At 32.5% G+C, this 14499-nt stretch overlaps 1 long non-coding RNA gene across 1 annotated transcript; it reads left to right on the forward strand.

Moving 5' to 3' along the window:
* Window positions 1-653: 653 nt before the first annotated feature.
* Window positions 654-1895, forward strand: LOC149492052 (uncharacterized). The gene is made up of 2 exons (XR_016319157.1): window positions 654-929; window positions 1633-1895. It is a non-coding gene; the product is annotated as an uncharacterized LOC149492052 (long non-coding RNA).
* The last annotated feature ends 12604 nt before the right edge of the window (window positions 1896-14499 follow it).

Raw genomic sequence — 14499 nt, forward strand, 5'->3', positions numbered from 1 at the left:
ATATATATATATATATATATATATTTTTTTCTTTTTTTCTATATATTTTCATTCGTCCACTTTTAAGTATTGTTTTAAAAGTATGCGTGTATAATTGAATTTTAGTGATTCAGGCTTATTATAGACCTCAGGGGCCTTAAACTTATCTCAAGGGCTTAAACTTATCTGGGCTTAGTGCCGGTTTGGTCCATGGAAACGGATTGTGACAATAAGTCACAATTTTTAGGTTAGTAAATGATAGGTTACAAGTTTTTGCAGCAATTAGGTTATTCATTCGAATGATATGAGTAGATGAATAACTTTTAGCAAAAAATAATAACATTATAAATTTTTTTATATAAATTTTTGTATGGAATGAAATAATATTTTTTGTAAAATAATAACATTTTTCTATAATAAGTATTCCTAGCCTGTAATAATCACAAATTAAAATAAAAGGAAATAAATAAAATAAATTGTCAAACTTAGCCTCTTTTAATTTTGAAAATTATTTAAAATTATTCTAATTTACATCTCAGTAAAAGAAAAAGCAAAAAATAATATCAATACCATTTTTAACCCTACTCCAAAGGGAAAAAAAAACTCAGCACAAAAATTTAAAAGGCTTATTGATTGACATAGCTCTAAACTTCATATGATGCCATGAATTAAAATTGACTCAAATATAACTGTTCTTATTTGGCTTGCACATAATCCGTTTTAATGCGGCGCAATCCAATCAGCAGGTCATACATTTAATAGATTAGATTGAATAAAAAAATCATTGATGGGTTAGATATTTTAAATCAATAAGCTCAATCCATACACTGCCCTAGCGCTCACTTATAAATATGGGCATAAATTATGTATGAAAACCCTAATTTTTAAGTGTTGCTTCTCTTCTTCTCAGTTAGAATTGATCTCGCTGTTTCTCTCATGATTCCGCACAGGTATTCCTTTAAACTCTTAAAACCCTTTTGCTCCAATTATGTTGCCAAAACATCCAACCTAAATCCTACACTCGTTACTCTCTCAATTCCAGTTTCACTCAACAGACAAACCCGGAAACCCCAATTCCAATTTTTACAGATTTGAATGCCAGACTCCAACACAACAAAAAACCACAAATTTCAGTCACAGCTTTCTCAATTTCGCTGCAAAATCCAAAAATCATGACTTTATAGGTCAAGAGCAGAAAAGCCCAGATTGTTTTCATCATCCCTAATTTCTGATTTGAAGCTAAAGGAGATAACTTTAGCAAATACCCTTTTAAAGACTCAAAAACCCAGACATTTTTCAAGCTCAGATTCATCTTCTGATCCTGAAAAACCCCAAAATCCATGTGAAAATCCAAGCAAGATCCCCAATTTCATAGAGGAATCCACTGCAGAAAGAGAGAGAGACAGAGAAGTATCAGCTTTGGCCAATGAGACCATATTGGAATTAAGAAAGATAGTGAAGATGATACTTCGTGACTCCATGGTTGATGCTTACAGTTTATTTGTTCTAGTTGGGCTTGCAAATTGGATTGTTATAATCCGTTGTAGTGATTGCTATGCAAAATATGGGTCTAGAGAATACATTTCAAAATTTTGTTTTGGGTTTTAATATCGTGAGTTGTGCTTTGATTATTTATATTGCTGTTTGGTGAAGGCCTCTTGTGAAGAAATTTAAGAAGTTGGAGGAGGAAATCAAGATGATGGAGAAGATAGGACATGTAGAGGCGCTTACTTATGTCCGGCAAAGTGTTAAGGAACATTATGTCGACCTTGTAAGAATACGTAGATATTATGTCTCATGTGTAAGACCTCTTTATCCTGTTTTGTTAGTTTCAGCTGTAATTATTATTGTTTTCTTCGATTAGAAGAAAACTATACGGTAATTCTTATTTTGATTCTATGAAGATCTATTTATAATGCTGGAATCATTTCACTAAGAATTATAATCTTTCACACTTTTATTCAATGTAATTATAACCCTATTAAGTAAATATTGTGATGTTTATTATTATGTCTTCTTCATAGTAGATCAGAGCTAAATGAAGATCGCAAAACAAACAACCCAAGTGGTTCTACCAGAAAGCAATATCCGTTTGATGAATCTAAAGAAGAAATGAAATAGCCGGTTATTGCTTGCCTTCTTAGTACTAAATCTGTTACTTGTTTTTTTTTTTTCTACTTCATGAATAATTTTTTATTTGTGTGTACAACTTTTAGATCTGATTTGAAATCGGTGTTTTGTTTTTGATGGTTGGATTCTAATGGAGATTAGTAATTATTAGCTTCTTGGATGTTTTATTTTATGTCCACTACTCAATGAAATTGCTTAAAGCTCGCATATTAATGATATCACAATCAATTTACAAACAATAAGTTTTATTTTATCTGAACTAATTTCCATTCCAACTAGATGGACATGGGACCTATGTAAGCTGCCAATTAATGGGAACCTCACATCACTAATTAATGGTTAGGGTATTGGCTAGTTTTATTTTATTTTATTTTGTGATATGTTCTTTTAACATTCTATATATATATATATATATATATATATATATATATATATATATATATATATATATATATATATATATAAAGGAGAATCATGAATATTTTGATATGTGCTTATATGGCATCTCTACTAAAATGAAAGAGTTTATAGAATTTGAGTATTTGATTTTTAATTGGCTAGAAAAAATTTAGCTCTTAAAATTAAATTGTATGAGTTGTAAATTAGAAAAAGTAACTCTCTTGTTTGGCTAAACCATCTTAAATTTCTTGAATTTTGAAAGTTATATCTATTGCACCCTAAAATGACCTTAACCCCTCAGACATCCCAATTTCATCTTTTTGTTAAAATTATACCAAAAGGCTATGTTTGGTATGATGTAAGCAACCATGTAATAGAATGGAGATTGTATTACATGATTGATTACATTGTTGGTTAGACTTTTCTGGACAATATAATGTAATTGAGATTATATGTGTAATCTTCATTATTTAATTTGATGTAATGTTCATTACATCAAAAAACACATGTATTGTCCATTACATCAAGCACATGTAATAGCAATTATATCAAGTTACCCAATAAAACTTTACCATTCAAGGCTATTCACCACCACCACATCACCACCGCTCCACTACCACCACCACAATAGCGCCACCACTACTACCACCGCTTAACCACTACTCCATCTCCACCACTACCATCTCCACCACCACCATCTCCGCCACAACCACCACCACCACCTTCATCACCACCACAACTACTGCTTGACCACTATCGCTCCACCACTCCCACCACCACCACCATTATCGCTCCACCACCCTCATCCCCACCTCAACCACCACCACTACCACCTAAACCACTATCGCTTCTCCACCTCCACCACCACCACTCTCACCATCGTCGCCGCTCCACCACATCACCACCATCTCACTATCGCTCCACCACCATTACCATTGCTCCACCGCCTCCATCTCAACTATCACCACCACCTCAACCACCAATCACACTACCATCACTGCTCCATCACCTCAACCACCATCGCTCCTCCACCTCAACCACCACTATTGCTCCACCACACCACCACCACCACCACCACCTCAACTACCACCATCATCGCTCCACTACCTCTACCTCAACCAACATCACCACCATCACCAGTGCTCTACCACCATCATCACCACCACAACTACCACCACCACCTTAACCACCATCATCACCACTAGCGCTCTGCCACCATCATCACCACCACAACCATCACTTTGTGTTGCTGTCACCACCACAACTACCACTCTACCACCACCACCACAACTATCACTCTACCACCACCACCACCACATGATAAAAATTATATTTTGGTATTTAATATGCAACATAGAATAAAATTATATTTTATTAATTTCTTTTATTACAGGAATGGGAAGAATATAATGAAAAACTAAAAAGATCAAAATACCCATAATTTTATATTGTAATTTATTTTACTCAATGAAAATATATTAAAAAGAAGTTAATTTCTAATAACTTAATTAACTTTTATTGTGTTGTATGACATTAGAAGTAAGCATTCGGTTCGGTCAATTCGGTTAATTTGGCCAATTTGGCTCGATGAATAAATGTTCGATTAAAGTTGGATTAAAGAAAATTAAATTTTTTGGTGATCTGTTAAAATTTAATTTAATCGAATTAATCAAATTAATCGACTCTCAAATTAACCAAAATTAAATTTTTGGTTAAGTAGATAATAAAATTAAAATATTTCAGTTTTTAATTTGATTAAGTAGTAATTAATAACATCGTTTAATTTTTATTTCAGTTAAAGGCGGTTAATCATGATTTTCAATTAAATTCGGTCAGTTAATTAAGTTTTTATTTCTTTAACTTTGGTTCAGTTAAGAATAAAAATTAATTCAACCAAAATGGTTTGGTTAAATTCGATTAAAAAATTAATTCGGTTAAGTAAAAAAAATTAGTTAAATTATTTCATTTAAAAATTTTACTCAAATTGACTAAAATGTCTGAATGATCATCCCTAAATTACATTTTTCTTGGTTTACCTTCTCTTAATTTTTTACTTCAAATAAATGTATAAATCTAAATGATCTTTAATAGCTTAATATAATGAATAGTTTTTAGTTCATATAATTCTTATGTATTAATAATGACGTGGTGGTGGCGGTGGAGTGGTGGCGGTGGAGTGGTGGCGGTGGTAATGGTGGAGTGGTGATGGTGGTGGTAGAGTGACGGTGATGGTAGAGTGGTGATGGTGCAGGTGGTGGTGGTGGTGGTGTGATTGGTGGTGGTGAAGGAGTGGTGGTGGAGATGGCGGTGGTAGTGGTGGAGTGGTGATTTGGAGGTGGTGGTGGTGGTGGTGGAGTGGTGATGATGGTGTGATTGACACATCATTATTTGCCGCATCAGCATTTTCATGCATGTCATCAATCTTTTCTATTGTTAGACAACTATATGGATCCTCTTTGTATTTTCGACCTGTCACATAAACATGCAACACTTGATTGAAAAATTATAATGGATTTAGACATTCGATTGAAAATATTTTCCTTTAAGACACTGAAATAAAAACTCTATAAGAGTTCATTGTTAGATTATTTAATAATCTGTATGTGGCCCATGTGATTAAAGGGCTGGTTCTAATTAAGGTAGCCCAAGATAATGGTTATTGCGCTTAATGGATAAGAGCCAGTTAGCATTTTAATACCCTTCCTCTGCCTTTTAAAAGTAAAAGGAATCGACAGCTTAGGGTGAACACAGAAAAGAAAACAAAATAGAGAGTGTGACGGCTGCCTCAAACACATGCGGTGATAGCTTGTTTGAGAGAGCTCATAAAAGAAACTCCCGTAGCTGTTGATTATTCTCTGACTATTGAGAGAAAACTTACGGGCAAAAGGCCAGAGGAAGCGATAAGTGTTATTTTATAGTATTTTTATTGTAATTTTGATTAAAATTCTATTAGTTTTAATTTATTTAAATTAGTTTTTATGTAATATTGATATGTTTTTATTTAAAAGCTTCCTTGAAACACAACTCACTTGATTTTGAGGAAAAATGCACGGTTTTGCAAGAAAATGATAAAAATGAGGTAAAAATTCATTAAGCACGCCTGTGCTACAGTGCCCGTGCTAATCAGCACGCCTGTGCTACAGTTGGGAATCCTAAACTAAGTCAAGATTGCCAACTTATTCCCACCATTTTTATGAGATCACTTTGGATACTTTCTTCACAAGCAAATCAATCCTTAAGCTATGCACATGGGAAAGTCATGATTGAGAGAAAATTAAGGCTTGATTGAGGATTTTAATTCCTAACAAAGTTGGACTTTATTCCCTAAATAAGGTGGAATTTATTCCCTAAACAATGTAGAATTTCTCTCCCAAGAAGTCTATATAAAGAGAGGAAGGATCCCAATTCATCCTATCATCTCATCTTCCATCTCATATATCTCTCATTCTCTTAGTCTTGTACATAGTTTTATTTTCTTTTGAAGTTAAGTATTCAAGAGTTGTGCAAAGATTCAAGGAAGCCATCCAAGCAATTTATCACTAGTTTTTATTTCTAAACTCTTAATCTTGTTTATTTCTTTCATTATTCTTATTGATTATGGAATATTTATCAAGTATTGTTGAGTTTTATTTAAGTACTATATGTAACTAAATTCTTATACTAGGGGTTTGATGTAGCTTAATCTCTTTTCCAATTTATGCAATTAGATTTATTTTTCCTTATTCAAGTTATGATTTATTAATGAACTTAATGCTTCTAGGTAGAATTTTCCCCTAGATTGATTTATTTCAATTATCACTATTGGAAGAAGGATCTTTGATATGAAAAGGTTAATAAAACACATGAGAATAATAACTTGATGCGGAAGCTATATGGTTTGACTCATGGGGGGTTTTTATAATTTATCATCCTTAAATTGTAAATTCATAAACAACTACATAACTTAATGATTTAATTCATAGTTAATTGTGCTATTGGAAGATAGGTAATTAAATGGAATTAAAATAGCTAGCAATACATCGGAAGAGCTTGTTAGTGAATTCAGAGTTATTTCCCCTACTTAAATAATTAAATTGATTAATGAACTAATGAAATAAATTGGATAGAATTAAGTGAAATCAAAACCCCTAGTAGTTTTACTTCCTTGATTTCTTTCAATCAATTTTTATTTACTTGACTCTTGTTTATTTTACACTTATACAACAATTCTCTCAATCATTGTTTAAATAATAACAAGATAACATAATTTTGGTACTTGGATTACAATCCTCGTGGGAACGATATCTTACTCATCATATATTACTTGTAGCGATTCGTACACTTGCGAAATAAGCTGTCAGGAAGAAATATAGATCTGCTGTTATGATGAGAATCGAATTGCTGCAACGAGGTAACCCATAACATAGATCTGCTGTTATGGATCAAGGTACGCTTCCGCTTATTATCTATTTCTAGCAAACAAATTCTGTGAACAATAGATCTGAGCTATATTAAAGATTATTTAACATTCATATACCAAATTTATAATTAACCCTAATCATCCTAATCAATTAAAAACAACTAATCTCAAAACACAATTGAGCAAGTATAGAAAGCAATTCCCGCTTATGGTCAATTTTTCAACTTTTTTCAATTTCGAAGAATTGTTCTTACCCGTACCAATTTATCAGTATTAAACATGCATAAAATACAATATAGTTTTGGGAAGAAATGTCCAAAAAATATAGATTATTAAGCTGCAAATAGAAAAAAATATAGTTTTGTTTGCATATGATACTTAACAATGGGAATGAATCCAAGAAAATTTATACCACCAAAATCTATAATCTAAGCAAATAAATTGCTTTTAGCCCATACCATATTTCTGGGTCCATGATCTAGATGTAGTCTCATACTTGGAGCTATCTGTCTTATAGACATGAGCAGTCTCAGGCACTAAACTGTAAGTGCAGGACTTCATTTTTCCTTAAGAATGTCAAGACATATGCTACCATTGTTATTGATATTTGGATGATAAACTTTTGTCTTGAAAGAAACTTTGGGTAGCTTCCACTACAAAAAAAACGCATAATTGCGACCGATTTTTGTGACCGACATAATTCGGTCGCAAAATTGCGACCGATTTGCGACTTATAAGCCATCAGTCGCAAAATTTGGCGCTGAAAATTCCCGCGAGAATGGCTAATGATTTGCGACCTATGTACTACGGATTTGCGACCGATTTTGCGACCGATGTGCGACTAAGTATTCTTCTGTCGCAAAATTTCGCGCGTCAAAAATGGGCCAAAGTTTGCGACCGATTGGAGACTATATTGCGACAGATTTTTTGCGACCGATATATTTAGTCTCAAATCGGTCGCAAATTTTGAGCCTAGTCAAACGACGTCGGCTCATTAAAAATTGCGACCGATAGTTATAACATTTGCGACCGATATGTCGGTCGCAAAATTTAGGGCTTTAAGCGTCGGGCCCTTTCTTTTTTCTTTCTTCTTCTTTCTCTCTTCTCCTTCTCCTCTCCTCTCGGCCATCCGCAGCGCCACTCCCGCCCATCCTGAGACCGTTCCAGCCTGCCTGACGCCGCCAGCCCCGCTCGCTTTGCACTCCGGTCAGCCTGTTGCGAAAATTTGAGGTTAGTTTATTTTTGCGATTAATTTTTCCAATTTTTTTTTTCGATTTTATTTGTTTTTATTGTATTAAATTATGGTTGATTTTGTATATAGGGTTGCGATTAGAATTTTTTTAGGGTATTATTATTATTATTATTATTATTATTATTATTATTTGTATTATTGTTGTTGTTATTATACTAATATTATTATTATTATTATTATTATTGTGATTGTTATTATTATTATTATTATTATTATTATTATTATTATTATTATTATTACTACTGTTCTTCTTATTATTATTATTATTATTATTATTATTATTAGTATTATTGTTGTTATTAATATTATTATTAATGTTATTATTATTATTATTATTATTATTATTATTATTATTATTATTATTATTATTGTGATTGTTATTATTATTATTATTATTAGTATTATTGTTATTGTTATTGTTGTTGTTATTATTATTATTAGTATTATTATTATTATTGTTGTTGTTGTTGTTATTAATATTATTATTAATGTTATTATTATTATTATTGTGATTGTTATTATTATTATTATTATTAGTATTATTGTTATTGTTATTGTTGTTGTTATTATTATTATTGGTATTATTATTATTAGTATTATTGTTGCTGTTATTAATATTAATATTATTAATGTTATTATTATTATTATTGTGATTGTTATTATTATTATTATCATTAATGTTATTATTATTATTATTGTGATTGTTATTATTATTATTATTATTAGTATTATTGTTATTGTTATTGTTGTTGTTATTATTATTATTAGTATTATTGTTACTGTTGTTGTTGTTATTATTATTATTATTGTGAATGTACTTGTTATTATTATTATTAGTATTATGTTAATGTTGTTGTTGTTATTTTTTTAATTTTAATTTAACATATATATATGCAACTTAAATAAATTAAAAATTGAGAGTTTCAGTCAACAAAAAGCCGTAATTATATATTGTTACATAATTTATTTAAAAAATGAAAAAAAATAAAAAAATTGTTGCTATATATAAAATTAATAACCCTTAATATCCAAGTAAATAGATAAATATCATTTTATCATACAAATTTGACTAAATTGAATCGAATAAAATAGAACGCGCCATTAATATTTAGGAAGAACGACATTTGGAGATACATTCGAGTGATATCGAGTGATAAAAATTTTAATTTTCAAATTACATTAATTTCTGCAATTTTACCGATGGATGATAATGAAATTTAGCAACAAAATTGAATGTGATTAGTGAGAACGCCAAATTTTTTTGCTTATTCAATCTCTATTTTTATTTATCTTTTCTAAAAAACATTTTATTCATTAAAAATTGCATTTTCTTTTTGCTTTAAAGTTCTATTTTATTAATATAAAATCTAGTAATCAATACATATAAAACTATTGTAAATATATAGTAGAATGATTTTTACAGTTGTTATTAGGAGAGAATAACAATATTTTAAAGGTTCTAAATATATTGTGGTTGATTTATTATATATATTTTTTGTTAGGACTTTTAATGAAAAATGTGAAATTAACATTTAGTGGTTTTTCTTATTTCAACATTTATTTACTAAAAAAATTGTTGAATGTATAAAAAAATAAACTCATTTTATCCATCAAAATTTCTCAAATCTAATAAGTGATCTAATTTTTAATAACTTATAAAATACCTTTCACAAATTCATCAAAGTTTAAAATTGAACCGAAATAATTAAATTATTAAAAAAATTTAATCAAACTTTGATAGCTACTTTAGTAGACCATTTCAAAGTATGCAACCAATTCGAAAAAGTTTCAAAATTTCAAAGCAAGTGTCATTTCAAATATACGGAATATAAATATTATGGGATTGAAAATGAAAGCACTTTTCTTTTTATTATATAATATTTTACATTTTATTCAAGTTAATCGAAAAAGTAATATAAAAGAAATATGCAAATGCGATGTGTACTTAAGAGTTTTCAGTTTTCAATATATGCTCCAAACTACAAAAACTAATTGTAAATATCTTAAGATCAGCGTATACGTAGTTGATGCATAAAAACCAACTCTGTGAAAGTACTGAACAAAAAAAATAACAAGTACAAAAACTAATTGCTCCAATTTTTTTTTTTTTTTTTAAGAATAATTGGAATGTATATAAATAATTCTTTGTGAGAAATAGGTTATTACATGTTCTTAATTATTGGCAACTTTTTCTTGAGAAGTTTTGGCTGTGTTTTTCTTTATTTTATATTATTGTCGTTATTTTTCTTAAATATGTTTTGACTGTCATGAATGATGAGTTTGGATTGGAGGCCTAGTAGTGGCCATATTGCCTTTGGAGAATGTTGGTATGATATAGAAGTGTTTATTGATTTGTTTTTGTATTTGAGATTTGATTGTGTTGTGCCGAAATGCTGCCGAATTTTTTTCCCAAAAATTCAATATGTAGAATAGTACACTTACTTTATTACAGTAGTCTTTGTATTCAATAAATGAACTTAGTGATTTTACATTATATATAGTTACCCGTATTATAGAAATAACTTTAGTTACTTATAAGTGTTGTAAATTGAACATTACATTAGGTGCATGTTTTAAGGATGGTTTAGACTAATGCAATTACATGACACGGCCCTTTATAAACACATTGTTAATTAGGTAAAAAAAATGCAAAATAATCGAGCTTGGATGTACTGGAGGTTTGAGGTCAATGGGATATTAAGACAAGAGTTCCTGCAAGGATTGAAGACGTTTATACAATTTGCAGTTGGTAATCCCAGTTTTATGGATGGTAATAAGTTGAGGTGTCCATGTAATCACAAGAAGTGTCGAAATCGAGCCTTCTTAGACATCGATACAGTGAAACTTCATTTGTGCAAACATGGGTTTGTGGAAAATTATTACGAATGGATACATCATGGTGAAGCTCGAGTTGCCAGTGGGTCAGGTTACTCCATTCCGGTAAGTTTAGAAGTTCAGCCTTATCAATTTCTGTATGGTAATCAATGCAATGATATGGTAATCGATGCGAGTAGAGTACAATGTGAATGGGATAATATGGAGGAATCGCCAAACGTAGCAGCATAACAATTGTTTGACATGCTAAGTGCAGCTAACAGTGAACTGTGGCCTGGATGCAAGAATCATTCAGTTCTGTCTGTTGTTGCACGATTACTACACATGAAAGCAGAGCACCATTTTTCAGAAAGGTGTTACGATGATTTTGTGCAGTTAGCAAAAGAAATGTTGCCTGAAGGCCATTCAATGGTTGATAATTTTTATCGGACAAAAAAATTAGTTCGGGGGTTGGGACTACCGGTAGAAAAGATTGATTGCTGTCGTAATAATTGTATGATATTCTGGGGTGTTGACTCGGAATTCAGAGAATGCAAGTTTTGTAATCTTCCAAGATATCAACGGCGTGGTCAAGGGACTGGTAGAGAACAAAAAGAGAAGGCTTTCAAGAAGATGTATTATTTCCCTCTTATTCCTCGCCTTCAAAGGTTATATGCATCTAAGGCGACAGCTGAACACATGACGTGGCATGCTTTGCATGAATATGAGGATGGTATAATGACTCATCCGTCAGACTCTGAAGCGTGGAAACATTTTGATAACATTCATCCTGTGTTTGCTGCTGATATGAGAAACGTGAGATTGGGGCTTTGTACTGATGGGTTTCAGTCGTTTGGCCAATCAGGACAGCAATATTCATCATGGCCTGTCATTGTAACACCGTATAATCTACCACCGTCAATGTGTATGAAAGATGAATATATGTTTTGTGTGTTATTGTTCCTGGGCCTACTAATCCAAAACAGAAAATTGATGTGTTTCTACAGCCTTTGATTGCTGAACTTAATTATTTATGGGAATATGGGGTTGAAACATTTGATGTTTCGACCAATCAGAATTTCATAATGCGAGCTGCTTTGCTTTGGACCATCAGTGATTTTCCAGCTTTTGGAATGTTATCTGGGTGGAGTACGGCTGGCAAATTGGCTTGTCCTCACTGCATGGAAAACACTAATGCATTTACACTAAAGAATGGAGGTAAACAATGTTGGTTTGATTGTCATCGCAAATTCTTACCAGAATCTCAACCTTGGAGGAGAAATCGACAATGCTTTAGAAAGAACACGACTATTGTTGAACCCCCTCCACCTGTGAAGTCTGGAGCACAAATATTACAAGAAATTAAAGATCTGGGGCTTATGAAAGTTACAGAGTTAGGTTGCAGATGAGGTAAATACAAGAATTGGCAGGAATAGCGGGTGGAAAAAGCGAAGCATCTTCTGGGATTTGCCATACTGGAGTTCACTTCTTATTCGTCATAACCTTGATGTCATGCACATAGAAAAAAATGTGTTTGAAAATCTGTTCAACACTGTCATGAACATTGAAGGGAAAACCAAGGATAATGCAAAAGCAAGAGCAGACATGAAGGAAATTTGTCGTCGACCAGAACTCGAGCAATCTGTATTACTGGTAAGTTTCCGAAGGCATGTTATTGTTTATATAAACCCCAAAGGCAATTATTGTGCGAATGGTTACGATCATTAAGGTTTCCAGATGGCTACTGTTCAAATATGGGTAGATGTGTGGACATGAGGAAGTACAGATTGTTGGCATGAAAAGCCATGACTGCCATGTTTTCATGCAAAGATTGATCCCTGTGGCATTCCGGGAATTATTACCAGGAAAAATTTGGGAAGCAATGACAGAATTGAGTCTCTTTTTCAAGGAATTGACGATGACTGTTATCCGATGCGATGATATGGACCAATTAGCGCGAGAAATCCCAGTAGTGATGTGCAAGTTGGAGCGAATTTTTCCACCCGGCTTCTTTGATTCTATGGAACATCTGCCGGTTCATTTGCCCTATGAATGTCGTTTAGCAGGACCGGTACAATATCGATGGATGTATCCATTTGAGAGGTGATTCACTAACATCTCATTCTAATGATTACATCATTTTTTTTACTTATACTTACATATTGGCATTGTACAATCACAGAACCTACAGAAAATTAAAAAGAATGTGCGCAATAAGGCAAAGGTCGAGGGATCCATTTGCAATGCATATTTGGTGGAAGAAGCTTCAACATTCTGTTCACACTACTTTGACCAAATGTTTTCACCAAGCATCGGAGAGTGCCACGTAACGATGACGGAGGAGATCGCGTTCAATCTGAGTTTGAAGGAAATCTAAAAATTTTCACCTACCCTGGGCGTACGATTGGTAAATCAAAAAAAAGACGATTGACTGATGCAGAGATACAAGCGGCTCAAACCTATATTTTATTGAATTGCGAAGAGATCACACCATATGTACAGTAAGTATAAATAATGTAAACATTCAAAACTTGACGTGGGCCGTTGTTAAATCGTACTTATGCTAATATGGTTCGTTGATAAATAGGAATATATCAATCTTCTGCGGCTTCAAAATCTCAATTTGACTGATACTGCAGTTGATGCAAAGCTGGACACGGAATTTGCAGAATGGTTCAAATATTATGTAAGTTACTTTCAATGTACACAACACGGAATGTACATTTATTAAATCTGACTCATGTCATTACTATTTCCCATAGGCTCGAAGCTCGGAAAGCGATATTCGTAACAGATTTATTACGGATCTGGCAAAGGGGCCATTACCGGTTGCTAATGCCTACTCTGGCTACTTTGTAAACGGTTACAAGTTTCACACTGAGGGTTATGGGAGAAGCAGAAAGACAATGAACAGCGGTGTGTGCATAAAGGGATCAAACTACAGTGACGTGTCAAACGATTTTTATGGGAAATTGGTTGAGGTTTTGGAGTTAGAATATCCAGGCCTACCAATGAAGTGCACAATCTTATTCAAATGTGAATGGTTTGATCCTACGCCAAACATTGGCACGAAGGTTCATCCTAAGTATAATCTGGTTGATATTAATCAAAGAAGAAGATATACAAAGTATGAACCTTTTATTTTGGCAATGCAAGCTGCACAGGTGTACTATGTCCCATATCCATCGTTTAAACGAGATAGATGCGATTGGATGGCAGTGTGTAAAATCAAGGCTAGATCAGTTGTTCATGCACTTGAAACGAAACAATCTTCTTCACTCGCAGTATCGGAGGCATTTCAAGAAGTTAGGGTTGAAACGCAACCGATGCAAGTTGTTGAAGATTTAACAGACACTACAAAAAAAACTTCAAATTGCGACCGATTTTTGCGACCGACAAAAGTCGGTCGCAATATGGATACCAATTTGCGACTGATTGGTAAACAGTCGCAGATTTTAGCGCGGAAAACTCGCGGGATTGCCTTTCAGTTTGCGACTGAATTACTGCGGATTTGCGACCGATTTTG

This window comes from Jatropha curcas, unplaced genomic scaffold (assembly GCF_041381405.1).
Source record: "Jatropha curcas cultivar XTBG-Jc1 unplaced genomic scaffold, XTBG_Jcur_1.0 HiC_scaffold_137_pilon, whole genome shotgun sequence".
In the NCBI taxonomy this organism is placed as follows: Eukaryota; Viridiplantae; Streptophyta; class Magnoliopsida; order Malpighiales; family Euphorbiaceae; genus Jatropha; species Jatropha curcas.